General features: G+C 38.4%; 1 protein-coding gene across 12 annotated transcripts in view; it reads left to right on the top strand.

Annotated features, from left to right (window-relative positions):
- LRRC4C (leucine rich repeat containing 4C) overlaps positions 1-20181 on the top strand; it is a 485302-nt gene that overhangs the window by 13381 nt on the left and 451740 nt on the right. The window contains exon 1 of one of the 12 annotated variants that reach the window (XM_039731028.1): positions 7239-7277. The exons of 10 other annotated variants lie outside the window; for them this stretch is intronic. The gene's annotated coding sequence lies outside the window, so the exon portion shown is untranslated. Of the gene's footprint in view, positions 1-7238; positions 7278-20181 lie in introns of those variants that run through there. One more of the 12 variants, XM_039731025.1, reaches the window with a different exon arrangement.

Genomic DNA, 20181 nt, shown 5'->3' with positions numbered 1-20181 from the left:
CCCCCTCCTTTATGTCATTACGGTACCTTCTCTGATGCAGGTATATAATTTATTTGTTACCCTCTTTGATCTGGAAAGCTAGCTAAGGCTCAGGCTTTATGTACTGTGTTAAGAAGAGATGTTGACGACAGTGCCTTTGCTGAATCTGTTCATTGAGTATGGAAGGAATTGAGCAAGAGAACAACAACCTAAGCTTACTTCAGACACTGATCAGTTTAAAAAAGAAGGCTTTAATGTTCTGAGAAAGAAATTAGCAACTTTTGTTTGTGGTGTATTACTTTTGATCACTCCCCCGATCCTCTTGAGGTTTTTTGCATGGAGCTGGATTGGCTAATGCGACCCCTAGTCATTCAGCTCTGTCAGGGATGCAGAGGTTGCTGAATAAGGTTCCAGGTTTGAAGAAGGAGACTAAAACAATCTTGTAACTATAATGAATAATGGCAGTTTGCACCTGGGAGCAATGAAAATTTTAACCCATTTCTTTCCTAGATGGAAGAACACAAATGCTCCATACCCCTCCCCATTATGCTTTTAATTTTTTATTTCTTTGGCACAGGGTTCTTTATCCAGGTTGGATTTGGTTAGTGTTGAGTGTCAGAAAGTAAATTACAGTACTTTGGTTTATAAAGTACTTGTTTAGCTCCTAAATGAAAAATTACTATTTTCTGTTGAAGGAGGGAAAATCTGTGGTTGCTTATGCTCTAGAGGAGCGGGTAGGGTTAGAGTCATCTTTAGGAATCAGAGTAAAATCCCATTCGGACACATGTATAGTGTTCAGAAGTCTTTCTTTCATGATTCATGTAGATTTAGGTGTGCATAATCACATTATTTTTGCCTGAGTCAGCTTTTAAGGTAGTTTTTAAGTCACAAGGTCTTAAACTTGGAAGATCTGAAATTCTAAGTTCTACCCTAGATCAAATCTTTTCAGCAAAGTGCTATGGCCAAGGACTAAAACTTGTGCAGAGTCCAAAGCTGCAAAATACTGAATTTACCTTTAATTATGGCAGTTTAAAACTGGCCCAAATAGAAATTTTGACTATAAAAATTAAACCTATGGCTGTCAGAAAACTAGTCATGTCCAGACTCTAATGACTTGGTAAGTCATCACATATCTATAATGAACCTCACTACCAGTATAACAAAGTCTGGCTGAATTCAAGTAACTGTTATTTCAAATTTTCTCTTAATCCACCTGGCTCTTGAAGTACAATACCTTATTCTTTCTTGCCATGTAGAATTTGCAGTAGGAAATTCAGTGGCTTGATTTGCAGATGGACGAAGTGATTTCATAAGTCATTAATACTTATGAATCCATCAGTGGGGAAACAGTCTTGCAATTCTACTTATTCTAAGTGTGTAAGCATGAATAATTTTAGGTTCAACCTGGAAACAAAGTGGTGTACTTTTTTCTCCCCATAAAAAAAAAAACCTGCATTCCTTAAATGGAAATGTTTGTGGAGTTTTGCGAGCATGGAGAGAGAACAGTTCTTGAAGTCTTTCAGGTGTATTTTGAAAAGCATTGTGGAAGTAGAACTATTCTTTTTCTGTGTTTCTTTCAACTATCAAAATTTTTTTGAGAACCACCAGTCTTTGCTTTTCGGAAAATGTTACTCCTTGTGGCATCTTGTTAAATGGCAGCTGATGCTAGGACTTTGTGTATATGTGAAAGGCTATGGCACAAATCAAACACACATAGAGTATTATACATATATTACTGATAATAAGCTACATTCACATGATGGAAATTATTCTAATATACACATGGGGAAGTGAGGTGCTCACAGTAAGGCATGCTACAGATTTATCCCTTTAAAGCACTTTATGACCATTTAAAAAATTTCAGCATCCTTTTGAATAAAAAAAAAAACAAAACAGGAAATTATGCTGAAAATATTGGTGATTGTGATGTGTTTGTGTTGGGGTAGCACTTAAAGAGCATCTTGCTGCTTAGCTTATGCTTACTCATTCATTTTGTTTTCATATGGGTCAACATATTGGGGTACTCTGTTGGTGGAAGTCCAGGGCAGCATTGGGTATTCCAGTGAACAAGTTATAAATTTTCCTTCAGAAAAATCCACCTGTGTATTGAATTTGTGCAAATGCCATGAAATTATAATGAAATATACCGTGGTTTATTCTGTGCAACAAGTTAACGTATAGATCTTTTGGATTAGGATATTAAAGAATGAATGAACAGTTTAACACAAGGCAAGCTACTTCCAAATAACTCTTCAAAGGAATAGAACACAAGTGTGAAGTAAAAAAAAAAAAAATCACTGTTTTCTTGGTTTCTTCTTTAGCTAGGAAGAGTAATACCAATGTCCAAAAGAAGCAGTTTTCTGCAATGTAACTGATTCTTTCTCCTGCTTAGAACCAGACCTTTAATAATAGTTTGTATAGTTGTCAGTAATTTTAGAGCTCTTTTGAAAACAGTTATTTGTTTCCACTTCTGTCTCACTTTCTGCTCTTATCTGTGTAAACTTTGTCCTTTTCTAGGAAGAAAGACACTTTTCTTTCCCTCTGGAAATCTCACTTGACATTTAGCAAGGGATGTTTGTAAGAATGTCAGATTGATGAGAGCTGTTTGCTGAAGTCTCACAATGTTCATTCAGCTGAACAATATCTGTTGTTAACAGCTATAATTATTATGAGCAGGTTTAAAAGGACAAGCTTATTGCTGCACTTCGACAAAATGTTTCTGAGCTGCTGGTTACTCAGTAGTAGTACTTGGCACATTATGTTGCTTTTTATCAAAGTGCTTATGGATATTGACTAATTAAATGCGTCAGAGGCTATCTGTAGGTTGCTTGGTTGAGGGGAAGTAAATAACAGCTTATTGTACAATTTTTGAGTGTTTGGGTTCATAATGATAAACAAGAGATGGAGATATGGCCTTTGTGGTAGAGATATGACTGTTTTGCTGAAGTTCTGTCTGGGACTTTCAGACTTGGCTTCGTAGTTCCATACAATCTGTGGGAAGTCGTTAACTAAAAATGAATCATTAAAGTCAGAAAAAACCTTGACTGTCATTGATCCAAAATACATAAAGCTTTTCTTCTCTGGTAAGACAAGACAGCACAGGTGTGGCTCTGAAATCAAGGTGAGGCAGCACAGATCACCTTACTGAAGGTGTTGGAAGCTGCTTACAAGTAAGAAATTCCAGGAAACTTGGGAAAACAAAATGACTTATGGAGTTACAAATGTGCAGTATTTGCAATACAAGCAACACAACCCACAAGCTGTATTTGTGAATCTTACTGTCCTTTAGTTTTTAACTGGAACCTCTTTTATCACACAAGTTGCTAGTGATGGTTGTTCTGCAAAGAAAAATGAAACAGGGCGCTGCAGAAAAAATGAAATAAAGCAGCTTACTTGGACTTAAGACAATTGTCATGTGTCTTCTAATGTTTCTTAGATAGCCAAGTATGGGATTTGTAATAAGCAAGAGATTCCTGTCTTACATCGGGTATATTGTGCTTTATTATGCAGACTGCTCTGGGCAGATATGTAATCAGATAAGTACTTGAGCCCAGGCTCTCGTGACTATTTGTGCTAATTGATAAAAAGATTGCTGCATAGTAGCCTAAATGGCAATTGGGCCATATGTTAGAAAAGGAAAGCATGTGTTTTGCCAACCGACTCTGTTGAATGTACCTGGCAGAACAAGACAATATCTTACCTATGTATTTCATGTTTATGACACAGGAAACTAGAAATCACAATGTAGCTAAATAGGTATGGGAAATGGGAAGCTCTTTTTCTAAAGTTTTTGAGATAACATTGTGTTTGTGGAAATCTCTTTGTATTGGTCATCCTGCTGGTTGGATGTAGAAAGAAATATCTATATAGATTTTTCTTATGGTTTGGAGGAAGGTGATAGGGAGTGAATTTCAATACATTAATTTCCAGGCCTCATAAACTGTGTAATTTGCTGTTTGGGCATTTATATAAATCATCACAAAGAATTATGAAATAATGTTTAGCTGATTATTATTCCTAGTTAACTGACATATGCTCAGACCAGCTGTACTGAGCTTGAGACCATGTGACATATTTGAGCCTTTTAGACTTGAGAGCAGTTATCAAAAGATCTCAAAATGGATTTTCTTGTATCTTGTGTGTTCCTTTTGCACAAGCAAGCAGAATTCGCTTTCAAAAGTTCTGTGTTGTTACTAATTCTTATCGTGGCAATAATAGCCCCATTTGTTCTAGAAGACTTGCATGTGTAGTAGTTGACTTTTCGTAATCTGACACTTATTTGGGCACATGAATCAGCATTGAGTTTTAAAAATTCAAAACAACAAAACAACAAAAATTTGTTCACTCTGGTGTTGTTTAGATTCAGTTAAAATATTTTAACTTTACACCTTCTCACTCCCCACTTTATGTATCTGTAGCTTGGGACAAAACATTGCTGATGATCATGAGACTCTGGCTGCTCACTGACATTGCTGGGAAATTGTAGCCCCTGTCACCCTGGGCTGAATTTTAGCTAGCCAGATGGTTTTCTTTTAAGTCCTGAGGTGGTGATAAATAATTATAGAGAAGATCATTTGCCTTTCTGTAGGTTTGCTAACTTCCTGTGAGACTTAGTCCCCACTTTACAGCTTCTTTTGATGAAATTGTCCAAACTGACCCTGATTAGCATTGTTAGGGTGATTAATAAACCTTAAATATAAAAAGCTTCTGGGTGTGCTTTTTAGGATTTTTGTCTACTTAAATTTTTTGTGATATCTCATACTATTAGGTGTTATATTCATTTTGGGAATGATGTCTGGTGAAATGTAGCTTATGAAGAGAGAGACCAACCCACTGGGAGGCTACTAATTAGGATAGATTGAAGGATAATCTTTAGGTGTGAGTTTGAAAGGATGTCAGTGGTGTCTGTCTACAGAATGATCAGCTGTCCTTGTAGAATTTTTGGCAGATGTCTAATTTCTTTTTAAAGACCTCCAATGATGAAGACTATGCAGACTCCCTAGGCACATTTGTCCTTTACATGAAGCTAGTGAGCTGTCACTGTGAAGTTGGCTGTAAAGTTTCAATAATTATTATGCAGTCAGGGCCCTCATCTGTACACCAATATACTTTTCCTTATTCCCATCAGCATGTGCTGGATGACTTCACAGATTACAGTGCTTCAAGTAGAGCATGGCAAATTCTGCTGGAGATTAACATTCCCAGGCCCAGTGCACTTTGTAGGTTCTGCCAGACTATTGCTAGGAAACCTGTGGGTTTGGTCTTGGGACTGGTTTTAGGGAAATTGCAGGCATTTATTCTGGAACCTGGTTGAGTAGAGACAGCTGCTGAGGATAGTCATGTGATGAAGCATGTAGGATTTTGTTTCTTCCTAGTATCTTGTGGCTTGGTGTCTGGAGTCACTTTGCTTATAACTATGTGATCTTCCCTCCAGCAACTGAGTATGTTTTCATAAACAGAACATAATTGATTTGATAATGCTCTATGTGAGTAGGGATGTTTCCATACCCAAAAGGTAGGGATACCAGATAAATGTTAAGAACAGATGGTACTGTCATTATCAGAGGAAAACAACTAAAGAAGTTGTTTGAGAGGGGGAAGTGAATCAAAGAATTCTGTGAATAAGCCTGCTCTCAGCTGTCTTTGTATACTTAGAATTTCAGATTCAGCTCTGCTGCTTTTGCTACTTTGCTCTTTCAGCTAGAGGCAAGTCCTCCCTTTGCTTCACAGACAATGAACCATGGCAGGGCTGTTGACCTAGGAATCAGCTGGGTGGGAGGCCACAGTAAAGAACTGGTCTCCCATGGCTAGAGTCAGCCTCGGAGCACTGAGTGACCAAGAGGAGGAACAGAGATGGGACAAGGTGGGGATTTTGTGTCAGTCGTGGAAAAGAAACCTTGCTCAAGCATCTGGAGCTAAGCAGCCTCCTTGTTTATTTCTCCAAGTGCACTGTCCAGTTTTATCTCCCATATGTGTTTAGCTGCTTGCAGCGCTTGCTTGCTAAGATTTATCAAGTCTGCATCATGTGACTGCATGCTGATCAGCTTTCCTTTGAGGCAATTACACCAACTCATTGCTCTAAAGGGTGAACCAAGTCAGAGATGAAACTTTGGCTGTGGGAGAAATGCAGTCCAGTGGTCTTAGTTTGGGGCTAGAAATGGAAATTTCATATGTTGCCCACTGATTTGTGAGTGGGGTTTTGTCACAAAATCACCACCCAGGAACAGAAAAAAAAAATGGAAACTCAAAACAACTTTCTGTAAATTAAGTATTCACTGTTCTTTGTCTGTCTGGAGATGGTTTCTTGGTTTTAAAGTGGCTGGAAACAGTGTACACAGTTGTAGTATGAAACATTTTGTCGTGTACTTTCCATGTCACTATTAAAATTTTAAATTTTCTTTCTTATCACCTAGCTCTGTGTGTGTGGTTTTTTTTTTCTGATGCTAATCCTAGTTAATACGAGTGCTTTCCTTGGAATATTTTGCTTGGATTTTTAAAAATATAATTGAATGTATTCCTTTCCCTTCTCCTGAATCCTTATTTTTGTTTGTTGAATCACCTGTTTCACATATCATGTGCTAACTGGTATTTTTACTTGCTATTTTATTACAATGGTTCTTAGACTTTCCAGAATGTTTCTATTGTGCTATTTGCTGGCAAATCTGGTAGAGATCTGATTTCTCCCTGCAGGATTCTGTGCTTTCATGTGTGAGCTGGGGGGCAAAGATTGTTCAGACTCAGAAGAAATTATGGTGTGTGAAAGGTTCTTAGTATGTTGAACATGATGTAGGCAAAAAGAAAAAAAAAACAAGTATTTTAGAAGTCAGGTTCTCTATTTATAGTTCTTTGCTCACCTTTCTGAGAGAGAGATTTCTGAGATACATTTAAAGCTGCATCATCTGACGTGATCTAGCAATCAGCTCTCTGAGAAGGTGCTCTTTGATCGAAAAGGCATGGAGAGGCTACGGGAGATGAAGGAGCAGGTTCCTTAGCGGCCCTCTTTGCGCTGATTCCCTGCGCAAAGCCCTTCCCTGCCTCTCCGCTGGCCCGCAGGAGCGGAGCGCTGCCGGCCGCCCCCGGGATGCCGCTCCCGCCGAGGCGGCTGCCCCGCGGCCGCGCTGCCGGGCGCTGCGGCACTTGCTCCTCGGCAGCGGGCCCGCTCCCGGCTGTCAGCTTCCAGGATGCTGCCGGCAGCCGCAGCTCTGGAGTCCCTAGTGGTAACGACAGGGAAACAAACAGCTCCTTTTCCTCTCTTCATCCTCGGCAAAGAAAGGGACCGGCACGGCAGCTGCACCGCGGTGAGCGCTAACCGGCGGCTTTGCTCGATGCCGCTTGCTGACCCCCTTTTCTTTTGGCATGCTGTATTTACCTCCTTAGCCGTGTGGCTGCTGCTTTGTGTCACACTTGCAATAAGTTCTCAGCAGGACTTCTCTGTCCTTCCAATTTTCTTGTATAACTGTATTGCAGCGTCTTTACCCCGAGGGATCTGCTGCAACTGAAGAACAGTAGGAGTAAATAAGTTACTTTGCGTGCCTTGCTTGTTTTCCTTTTACCTTCAGGCCAAGTTCTTGATACTGCAAAACAAAGTTTTCCTCTATACTCTGCCAGAACCTGTAAGCACTCTTTTTATGCTAATTTTTATCATTTTAGTGGGACCCATGGTAAAAATTGCCTTGTTACTGTCAACCTGTGTACCTTCTACGAAAAATGCTTGTGAAAGGTTGTGTGTGTGCTGGAATATTCCTGATGTAGTTGAGGATGTGGATCTCTAATGCCAGCAGTACTATTGGATGCTGCCAGGTACTGCATCTCCTCTGGTTTTCCTCCTTTCAGCTGAAGTACCTGGTCTCTTATTATTCTCATTTTATTCTGAAGCTTTTGTGAATTATTTTGCAGTTCTGTAGATGTTTGATAATTATTTTGAAATATATTCTGCTATTTCAATACCCACCGCCTCTTGCCCCCTGCTTATGACTTTATGCTATGCAGAACAAAGAACAGTTTTACAATTTGGTGTGTGCCAGTGGTAAAAAGCCTGGTCTAAACAAACAACTCCAGTGGCAATTAGTGACTGATGTTGTGTATTGAGTAGGCAGGGTACAAGTGCTCGTGTTTCATCAAGTGTGAAGTAGGACATAGCAGATTGGTAGGGTCTGCAGCAAAGGACAAATGTAACCTTAAGTGGGATTTGTATCCCTGTATCCAGGTTGCTTTCTGTCATCCTGTAACCAAGGGCTCAGAAGTCACATGTCGCTTTCTGCAGTGTTGATGCTGTAAGTGGAGTTGCTTAAGGCTGTGTATAAAACCTCACTACAGGTATAATTTAACTATTCTCTCGATCAGTTGCAGAAGAGTGAAGAGCACTGTCTCTGTACCTTGTCACCCTGTATGTGCTGCAAAAGATTTTTCTGTCATATCTATACCCACATGTATTTCATTCCTCTTGCATAATTCATTGTTGAAGAATTTGCATTTCCCTGAAGTTGAAAGTTCCAAGAGTGCATTGTAATGATGAGAGAAATGGTATCAGAAGAAGCTGACTGGGTTTGGTTGTTTTGTTTTTTTTTTTGTTTTGACCTAGCACTTTTGCAAATTTATTTATTGTACAAAAATCTCTTAACTAAGAGGCAGTTGAACTGGTGCCAGTGGAATATTTCAGACTTTAAAAGTGACATAGCCCATTTATATTCATACTTGAAAAAGCATTTTCTGAGCTGCCTCAGCACAAGGTGACCATCTGTCTGTGTCCCCTGCTAACCTGGCAGTGAGGGAGAGCTGAACCTTTGGCTGTCTCCTGTATACACACACCCACAAGCCCTTTTTTTTTTCTCCCCAAGATCAGTGGTTTACTGCATGTTTGATATGGGAAACAGTCATGTACAAATGGGCTATGGTTTTGGGCAGATACACAATGGGGACATTTTGGTGTGGTACCAGGTAGGGAGCTGTTGTTACAGATAATAACATCCAAGTAGCCTATACAAGAACCAGTCTCTTGTAGTTGGGGATCTGACAAAACACACAGAATGTGTTGGGACAGCTACAGCTGTTTGAAAGGTTTCACTATTCTTGAATAAGAGGTGAGCATGTATGCTAAAGCATGCATGTGGCTTCCTTTACAGATCATCGTGTGAATCTTTCATGTGGGAATCCTTTCTTGTAAGGCAGATGAGCAAAGGACAATTTCAAGGAAATATCTTCACTACTACATTTTAGTAACTTAGTTTTCGTTGTATTTTTTTTAAATGGATGTAACATAGGATTTAAAACACAAAATAAGAGAAACTTGGTGAGAACAATTAGCCCTCATTGAGGGATGCTCTTTATGTTATGCTACATCACTGAGTCATGGGAATACCCACTATTGTGCTAGGTCTCCCCAGTACCGTGTGTTCCTTTCCAGAGTGTCAGTCTAAAGGCTTCAACCTCTGTTAGAGTTTAGCACCTTGAACATGCGATGGAGGCCATATCAGGTTGGGATGTGGCTCATCACAATATCAGTAATGCTATTGATGCCACACAGGCTGCCCTTGATGGAATGATGCAAACCTAAGAGACAAGGTAATCAATTGTAGCCAAGAAGTACTTAGCTGGGAGAGACGGCATGCTGAAAGGCTGGTGTGACCTTTCCAGATCATCACTCCGTTTAGTATAATTAATGAAAATCCCCCTGCTGAAATGAAACATCTATGTGCTTTTTTATTTTTTTTCTGGGGGGGGGAGTGGTGTAAAAGTGGGGGGAGGAGTTTAGGGCAAGATAGAGATGCAGTTTTTGAAGAACTTAAATGACCAAATCTTGTTGGGAAAAAAGGAAGATTGTAAAGAATTAGGCAGCTCAGGTTTGCACTGTTTCACTGTCAAATTATTGAAATTAATGTCTGTGTCACTGTTTGCGTCACTGCAACAAGTCTTCTGACACCTCTGGCAATTTCCCTCTTGACTGAGAATCATTTTTCATCTTCATGATGCACCAGGAATCTTTTATCAGTTCTGCAGAAGTGTGGTGTATGTATTCATAGCTCAGCTTTGAAAGAGAGGTGCTTACAATAGGTTAAGAGCTCAGGCAACCATAATTTCCCTTTTGGCAATGCTCTGTTTTATCCTCTTTTGCACATCAAATAAGTACACTGGAGGTCAAGGGAAGTGGGCTGTGTAAGAAACCTGAATGCTGACTGACACTGCCTAGAAGTCTATGTTAGTTAAAACTTGTATTCAGACCATGCTGCCACTGGTTCTGTGTTTAAAAACAAAAATGTTTTCAACTTTCTGACAACAACCAGAGCTGTCCAATTTAAATTAATCAGTTATTTGTCACTGTCTGGCATATTTTGTCTGAGTTGTTATATACTTTTTTTGTTTTTGTTTTCCTCCCATGTTTTACTGGAGCAACAATAGCGTGGAGACATTTGTCTTGCAGAAAAAAATCCGAGTATCATTCAAACATGTTTCCTTGGCTTTGTAAATTTGTATGTCTAGGAAATTACTCTGGTTGCTTGTTGTTTTCTTCTGGTGCTGGTTTCTCAATGGTTGGGTGCAATCTCAGACTGCTTCCCTTAAAAAACACAAACAGTACTATGATATTTAATTCTTTCACAACCAAAACCATCAAGTGAAAGTAAAATTGATGTAAAATAGATTTTGTGAAAAAGACTCTATTCTGGTCGCATGGTGAATAAGACCTAACTGATTTTAAATTTTAGAAACATGTATATGGGGTTTTATGGAGGGATTTAGGTTATTATTTTTGAAACAGCAAAACTGCTAGGACCTACAGGATTTATGTGTGTATGTGTATATATATATGTGTGTGTGTTTATTTTTAAAAACTCCATCCAGTTACATGGCACTACTGTAAGGGCTAGACACTTCACAGAGCAGAGTGATTATGAAGTAAACTTTTTACCTCAGGAAGAAAAATGCTTTCTAGTCATCCAGGGCTGTAGTCAACATATGTATTTCTTCTCACTTCAAGAATATGGTTTCCAGAGTTAAATACTTAGAACAACTGTCAGCAGGTTGTCTTTAACATGTGGCAGTAGTTGCTTTTAAATCCAGAGTTACCTTTATTATGGACTGTGCTGTTAGTGCACTGCTTCCTATAACCCTACTGCAGTGTGGCTGAAAAATGGGAAAGAATTCAAGAATGGCTTACTTGCTTGCTTCTAAAATTCACAGCCACCTTCACATCGTATGATAGAGACAAATCTAGATTCAAACTGCTGAACAGTTTCCCACAGGCTGTGTCATAGCAGTGTCCTTGTAGAAAGGTCCCATGGCATTTACAGAGTTTGGAAATCAAGTTAGAGAGCTCCAAGGGTTTTGTTTTATGAAAATGCTGTTCTAATTTCAGCAAAATAAGATATTTGTGAATGGTTGGCTTTTTCTAAACACTTCCAAAAGCAATAAACAGAGGCAAGTACAGAGAAGATTTTCAGTCCTTTCCTCCCCAACAGCTACAGATATGAAAGCAGATGACAATTCATGCCAAAGAAAAGCCTTGTTCAGAATGTTTATTCTTCCACTAAAAGAGGCAGTACTGATGCCACTGAAGTCTTAATGATGTTTTGGAGAAAGACATAATGATAATTTTTGGAAGAGGAGTGTTAACAATAGTTATTTTGCACAAACTTTTTAGTCTTAAGCTTCAGTACTGAAATGATTTCTTACAACTCAGGAAAGCTGATGTAAACACAAGACTTCTGAGATTAATATGAATCCTGTAGCATTTTTCAGACCTTCAGTTGTGTAAAGAACTGGAGCAAAATCATCATTCCCTAATTTGCCGATAGAGACTTACCTATTTTTTGAGCAGGGTGTGTGACCTCCTTTAACCTTTCCAGCTCTAAGGATATCAGCACATGGAAATGAGGACTTCAAAGATAGGTGTATTGTGGTGCATTTCCTCCAGTTGCTGTTCACCTGTGTTACTCTGACCCAGTTCAGAGATGGAAATGGGCCTTTTGTATTCAGCAATACACACTTAGCTCAGCCTTTACGGCTGGTGGTGGAGTAGACATAACTTTCTGGATGCCAATAGAAAGCACATTTGTTTAATTGACTCTGATCCTTCACTCTTACCTGCCCAGTGGGATGCTTCAAAAGGAGCATGTTCTTCTGCATAGATTGTATTGAACAGTGAAAGTTTGCTTGATGCAAAAATTATTCACTGCATGTCTGCCATCTGTTCTCCCAGTCTTTCAATGCTCAATCTGATCAGTAGAGCTCCTCAATTATTCAAGTGAAAAAACCTTGAGTGAGAAAATGACATTAATGTTTTATGCCACTTTTTTTGGCTGAATAAACAATACTGGAGTATACAAAGGATTAATAGATCCTTCCTGTTGGGCTTCAGCTATATTATTATGAGAAATTTTGTCTGCTAAAATATGAGCCTTACAGTACCTCTGCAGGCATAAATTATCTGGTTTTTCCTCTTGAAGGATGTCTTGTTAGCCTAAAGGTAATTTTTTTCATTTACAATGTACTATAGCTTTCATGTTCCTTTTCCTGTACTCAACCCCATATGCAGCGTGTTACCTCCCTACATACATTAATTGTTGGTACTTTAACAAAGAATCAAATCCAAGTTTTTGTGTAGATAACTGAGAGCTGGTATTGTATAGAGTTGACCAACAAAAAAAAAAAATCTAAGACACAGCAATTTACAGTGAAAGCAAAACCATGAAATGTTTGTGCCTTTTTTTCTGTCCATGTGGGATTAGGGTATTGCTGTGGGAGCTTGGGATGCAGGTTCCAGATTTGATTCCTCCAACATAATTTAGCAGATGAAAGCTGCTGGCCTCAATTAGGCAAAATAGGGACCCAAACCTGAACACTGTGACACAAATCTCATCCATGGCCTCTTGCTGAGATGGCTGTACCTTTGTGTTTTCCTTTTTCCAGCAATCAGAATTGCCTACCAAAGTTTATCTAACACTGCTCAAATGTAATTTTGTCTGAAATTGCAGGAGGTCAGAGTGCATATTGAAATTTTCTTTTCCTGCTTCTAGGCAGCACAAGAATAATATAAAGAGGTTCAATTCTGCTCTTTCCCTTCTGACACAGACAGTGAAATTTACTTTTGTATATGGTAAATTTAATCCCACTTGAGTACTATGTGTGTATGTATGAGCATGTGTTTGCACGGTTGTCTTCTGATCAAGACCTAAGTGAGCTTAAGGTAGGTTTGATGCTGGCTTGCTCCATACGATTTTGTTTTATTGCATTGGAAAGTTGAAGTGAACAGAAGTTTCAATCAAGCTAAAGCTACACAAACCTCAAAATAGCACAAGTTCATGGCATTACATATCCTAACTAGATGTTATCAAGGTAAGGTGTTGTTTTATCAGACTGCTGCCTGTTCCTTCAGTATGCTGAAAAATTTGTAGAAAGTATTGGTTAAAGTTGCTATAGAAAATTTCAGGCTGTTCTGTTCTTACCTTAGTAAAGATTTCAGAGTTCTAAGTGAGTTTTTTTTTTTGTCTCTTAATTTTTCTTTTTGTTATGTGCCTTATTTCTAAATATTAAAGGTGACTTCTGTGTAGAACTGAATTGGTGTGCTTAAGGTCAGTAAAGTTTTTAAAAGTCTTCTATTGTGGAACAGAAGAACAAAGCACAGTTTCTTTATTGTTCAGAGAGCACTGATGCATTTGTTGACCACCAGCACCTTTTGTAAAGTTTTAAGGGATGTAAAGAAGGCATTTTTTGTATTAATTGAACCTGATCCAAATCAACTGGTATACTTTATATTACAAAAATATTTTAGCAAGCCCATTATAATGTTTCCATCAGAATCAATACACTAATGAAAGCAGAATTGGGTGTTTATATTTTGGACTAAATTTTTTTACAATATGTTTTCCTCAAAGGCTTGTTAGGGGAAGTAAATTACTCGCATATGGAAGGTATGTTGATCAGGACTAATTGAATATTTGTGATTGAGTTTTCCATAAACCAAGAAAGAGCAGCTGGCAGAATCTTGTGTCTGAAATATGTAATGCTGAAGTCATAGAATCATTAGGTTTTGAAAAGAATTCAAAGATTGAGTCCATCACCACTGTGTTCACCACTTAACAATGTCATCGAGTGCCTCAGCCACATGTTGTCTTTGAATGCTTCCAGGGATGGTAGCTCAGCTGCTTCCTTGGCTAGCCTGTTCTGGTACTCGATAACCTTTTCAGTGAATAAATTTTTCCTAATATTCTTTTGGAATCTCCCTGGCACAGCTCAAGGCCATTTCCTTTCCTCCTGTCAATTTTACCTGGGAGGAGAAAGCAAGCCCCATCTGGCTATGTACTCCTTCTAGGCAGTTGTAGAAGTGCTAAGCTTTCCCCTGAATCTCCTTTTCTCCAGGTTAAACACCCCTAGCTCCCTCATGTATTTTTCACAGGAATTACTCTCCAGACCCTTTATCGCTTCTGCCCTTCTCTGGACATGCTCCAACACCTCAATGTTCTTCTTGTCATGAGGGGCCCAAAACTGGACACAACACTTGAGGTGCAGCCTCACCAGTGCTGAGTACAGCAGGACAATCACTGCCCTGGTCCTGCTGACCATATTATTGTTGTCCAGGCTGCTATTGGCCTTCTTGGCCACCTGGCCACAAGCTCTCTCATGCTCAGCTGATTGTGGACCAGCACCCCCAGGTCCTTTCATTCTGAGCGGTTTCCCAGCCACTCTTCCCCAGCCTGTAGCACTGCATGGGGTTGTTGTGACCCAGCATTCTGCCTTGTTGAACCTCATACTCTTGGCCTCAGCCCAACAATCTGGCCTGTCCAGATCCCTTTGCAGAGCCTTCCTACCCTTCAGCAGATCAGCACTCCCACCCAGGTTGGTGTTGTCTGTGACAGAAGGTGCACTCAGTGCCTTTACCCAGATCATTGATATTAAGCAGGACTGGCCCCAGTAGTGAGACCCAGGGAGCTCCACCTGTGACCAGGCACCAGTTGAATTTAAGGTCATTCACCACCATGCTCTAGGCTCAGCCATCCAGCCAGTTTTACCCTGTGAAAAGTACACACCACTACACTATGAGAAGCCAGCTTCTCCAGGAGAATGGTGTGGGAAGCTTTCAAAGACTTAACTGAAGTGCAGGTAGACAATATCCACAGCCTTTTCCTCATTGGTGAAATGGGTTACCTTGTCATAGGAGATCAAGTCAGTCATGCAGGATCTATCTTTCCCAATGTCAGCTGTCTGGGCCTTTTTCCCTAGCTGTGCTGCACTCCAGATGATCTTCTCTGTGACTTTTCCTGGCACTGAAGTCAGGCTGACAAGCCTTAAAGTTGGGCTCATCCAGAATTTTTAACCTGAGACCTCTTGTACCCTATGGGAGAATCATATACCCCTAGATCAACAAGCTGACATGGATATATTGACACTTATTTTGAGTTATTTCTCTCAATCCTGAATGTTGGAAGACAGTAAAAAGGATAAAATGGAGACTTTCATTTTCAGTAAGAACTTACTTAAAAAAACTCAAGAAAGCAAAGCTAAACTCTTCTTATTTCGTTACAATATTCTGAATGACGAATATGGATGGAAGGACATAGGGTGACAAAAGGCATCTGAATTGACTTAGATTTGAAGGATGGAGAAATTGTTCCATTTGAGTCTTTTTTTTTTAAGTTTGAAGTGGCTTTTAAAGAGCTTATGAAGTTGTTATAAAGCTAATTCAGTACTGTGAAGTGCAAGGTAAGAAAGTCTGGAAGGCAGTTTGAAATGTTCAAACCCACTGATGGGTCCTAAGTTAAATTCTGCTTTTCAATCACACAGCTGTCTTTGTGATTGGATTACTAAAAATATCTGCTTAGTGCTCAGCTATGGTTAAAATCATTAAAAATTACACTTAATAATTTTTGAATAAGAAGGGGTTGAGAATATACTAGAAACGTATATGTTGATGTTTAGCAGAGAATATGTAAAGTATTTTTTGATTTGTTGTTTTTGAGATTTTTTTTTTGTCCTTTTTCTTCATTTTGGAGAAGAAAGAATAAAGAAGGGGCAGGGCTAGGAAGAAAACAGTAGAAAGAAATAATAATATACAATTTTTGTCTAGTATCCTTTGCCTCATCTATATCTCTTTAACTGTTGTGCCATGACCTAAAAAAACGGGATGGCCTTGTACATAAAATACTGAAGAAACTACAGAACCACTTAACATAATAGGGTATCTTAGAACTGCAGGGCTCTTTAAAAGATTGTAAAGTGAAAAGAGAGCCTCCTATGTTAAAATATGCATAAATTATGCTTTCATTTCTGCTTCAAGCATTGGTGACACAACTACTATGGCTCGTTATATGAGTGGACTGAGGCAACAGAATTTAAGAAATAATGTGCTCCATAATTCTCTCCAATGAGTTTAGCACACAACAGGAGTGTGTACTTGCTGTTTGCTAAGGACTGTTGTCTTCAGAGTGCAGAGTAACTAAGTTTCAGCTGTGTGTATTATAGGTGTTGAAATGACTGAAAATGGACTGTGTCAGCAGTATAAATCTGTTAACATTTTCTTGAATATCAAGTGTGAGAATACTTATTTATTTTCTCTCCAGTGTTAGCAGTATGCCTTCAGTGAATATAGTGGAGGTTTTTTCTGTGATGTGTGTTTTGTTGGTTTTTTTGTTTTGCCAGTGGCAGAATTTGTTTCACTTATGGGCACTGTGACATGTGCTTGTATGCACTTGTATCCTTGGGATTTTTTAGATACAATATTCTCATTTGTCTTTAGGATTTTCCCCCTCTTTTCTCTTTGAAGAAAAGTTAAGTTTTCCTGAAAATATTGAAAACCCTGAATCGTAAACTCTCTCTTTTTGTAGAACTTGATCTGCAAATGCAATAGTAGTTCAAGCCTCTGAATTCAACCTGGTATGTCTACAGGTTGTCCTGGAAAGGCTCTCTGGGACTTATTTAACTAGTTCAGTCCTGAGACAGAAAAAATGTTATGGACTTCTCTGTTAAGATTGCTAAATAGGATAGTAGATCTTTAGGTAGGAACAGGTTTTAATCTTCCTTGTTTTTTCCTTGGCACAAATTACATAGAAGAAAAGCACTAGACAGTTTTAGAAAAAGTCATTAGAATGGATTACGCTTTCCAGAACGCTGTTGCTTTCATTCTATTTCATAGAATAACTGATAATTTTGATTCTGCCTACTCTGCCAGTTCTTTTTCTCAGCTTATGGGAGAGTATTCCTTTCCCAAAGAAGTATTGCAAAGATGATGTGATAATCTCAGTAGGGATATGCTAATTGTTAGATTAATCTGAAAGATCTTGTTAAATTTTTATTTAGAATGTGTTGATATTTGTCAAACATTATAAAGGCAAATTACAATTTTTCAGGTGTCACTTTTCACTTGATACCCATGGGTGCTGTATGGTATTTTTTTCTCCAATAATGCATCCATGACAAAGAATGGCAGTAAATTTTTGTTGCTTTTATACATGAATTTTATGAGTCTCTGCACTTCAGTACTATGGAAATAGTACTCACACATACATGCTAACCAAAGAAAAATCCTAGACTGGGAAAGGACATGAATGTGCAGCACAAAACAATACAGCCATAGAAAGAAAGGAATTCTCTCTAGGGTTCCTGTAACATTTTTTAATTCTTTCCTGTAATATTACTTTTTCTGCAATAATTATCAGGTTTTTCTTATTGCCTCTTACTATTTAGAAGGTATTTTCACCTTTTTAAAATTTGTATCTGGGCAGAACTGGGACATTCAGAGAGAATATAATATATCAGAATACTAAGGGAAGTCTGATGGAATAAGATAGAACCAGAAATTCTGTATAATTCCCTAATAAAATGTTCAGAAAAATGCAACTTTAAAATGCAAAAAGCACTAAAAAAACAAGCAAGTTTTACTGTTTATTGGTGCACATTTGCATAACCCAATAATTCATAAGCCTACATTAAAATGTTTCTGGTTATGAACACAATATAACATATGACACATGCTAATTGTAAAAATATATTTTAGTTGACTGAAGTATTTATGATGGTGTTTAGCACAATTAGAGATGTTCAAAATAACACTCAGTGTTAACTGTTGTACTCTAGCAAATTAGTGTTTCCAATTAATTGTCCCTCTGCATGTGTGATTACAGAATATGCCTGCTTGGGCTTCAACATGTGGGCAATAGCTAGTGAAAAGTAATTACTTGAACTTTCCAGTGTATTTTTGGGTGCTAATAATTTCACTGTTGTTCCCATGCCCCAGTTAGCTGTCATTAATTTTTTATTGATTTTTGTTTTTTTCTATGAAGATAATTCCTTGTACTTTTACATTTTAAAAGTCTTGGCGAAGATATGTAGATAGCATGTCATTCATAAAATCATTTGTCCACAGGTCCATGATCATCCCAATATTTTTATTACTGCACCTACATAGGATACAAAAATGTACTCTTTCCACTGAATGATGTATAAAGATAACTGCCTGTAAATCCTATCAACTTTTGACATAATTTTACGTATATTTAGATATTTTCTCTGGACTCACAATTAGATGATTTTCTGAAACCTATGTGCCATGTCAGTCAATGAGCAAACAATGTGTTAATCATTGTGAAAATCAAGTAATATGTACAGCCACTCAAGGCTTTAGAATATTTTTTGCTCATTGTAGTTGTAGATGCATATATTCTGCATATGATTTTAAGAATAAAAATTAGCATAGAGATTAACACAGGTGAAGGCAAATAGTATTTATGCTTAATAAATTATTTATGATTACAGTCCATAAATTACTTATATGAAGGTGATGTTAGAGCTTCAGAAGCAATGATCACAGAGGAGAGTAGCTACTGGAGTTCTTAAAAAATGTTTCTTTTATCTTCTTGGTACTGGGACACCAAATTCACTGGCACATATATGATGGCATGTTCTTCGTAGGTGCTTTTTCTAAATCATACTTGGTTTAACTCTGAACCCAGTGGTGAGATGATCTTTGAAGTCATAACTTTTAACTTACAGGACAACCATCTATTTGGCATGCTTTATTGAAAGTATGAACTTTGATGAAAACTTACATGAATCTCTTTAGCAATGTTCTTGATCACTTAGTTGGCAGATTCATGTTAGACAATAGCAATTATCAAGTCAGAAATCTTGTGGGCTTATTCTGCTGCCTTGCATTACCCTGGTATTTTATCTGAAAGAAAAGCACAAGTATATCTGTAGGAATATGACGAAATTCAAATTGCTCCTTGACCATAACCAGAAAAATTCTTAGTGGAATCTATTTGCAGTGTTTGTGTCAGGATGATGATGTACACCCAGCAGATGCTGAGAAATAGCTTTCCTGCCCACTCAGACTTGGGCCCCAATTACACTCTTTAACTGGGGATATTGTGAAGTTGTATGCAATGGGAGATGTCTGCACTTACCTGAGGTGGGTGACCCTTTGCAGAACCTGCATTTTGAAGTGATCTTATAGCATCCATCTACTCCTACTGAGATACCTGACCTTCCTTCCAGAGCTGATGGATTTTTTTTCCCCTAATATCTAGTCTAGTTTTTTTGTTTAACCAAGCTAGTCTTCTTCCCCAACAACTTGTCTTTCTACACCTGGGGATAGGCTGGTTCTGAACATGTAATAATTTTGTTTTAAAGCATGTCTAGCTTTACTGGGCTCCTTTGCCCTTCAGGAGTGACTCCCAAGGGATTCTGATTACCAGTGTCCTTCAACAGGCCTAGCAGGGCACCTCCCCTGGTAGGCTCATTTATCAGTTGTGTTAAAAAGTTGGCTTCTGCATTCTTTTGGGAACCTCCTGGCTTGCTTCCTCTCTGCTGTGTTGTATTTTCTATAGACATCTGAAGTTGAAATTTCTCATGAGTAAACGTGCTGTTATAGATGATATTCACAGATGTTAGTGCTGGATGTTTAAATGGTACCTCTCTCACAGGAAGCTTCTGCTCCAGTTGCTGCTCAGGAAAGACAGATTCAGCCTGAGAAGTGACATCAGTAATCCTTCTAAGTTTTGTTCAATTTGTTTGATTAAAACATTAGGCTTATAAAGCTCAGGTGCTAGAAATTTCAACTTAATGGTGTGAGGTTTGATGTTTTTGTGGCTGCTAAGACACCTCATCTGCAATACTTTTCCTAAAGCACCATCTTTGATCTGAACCTGATCAATGTACAAAGCAATGGATGAGGCTGGATCTGTAGGCTACCAAATTGATTTATGGTGTCCTTGA

Source organism: Passer montanus, unplaced genomic scaffold (assembly GCF_014805655.1).
Source record: "Passer montanus isolate IOZ18808 unplaced genomic scaffold, ASM1480565v1 scaffold75, whole genome shotgun sequence".
Taxonomy (NCBI): Eukaryota; Metazoa; Chordata; class Aves; order Passeriformes; family Passeridae; genus Passer; species Passer montanus.
The sequence above is the reverse complement of the archived record's forward strand: the minus strand, read 5'-3'. Positions and strand labels throughout refer to the sequence as shown.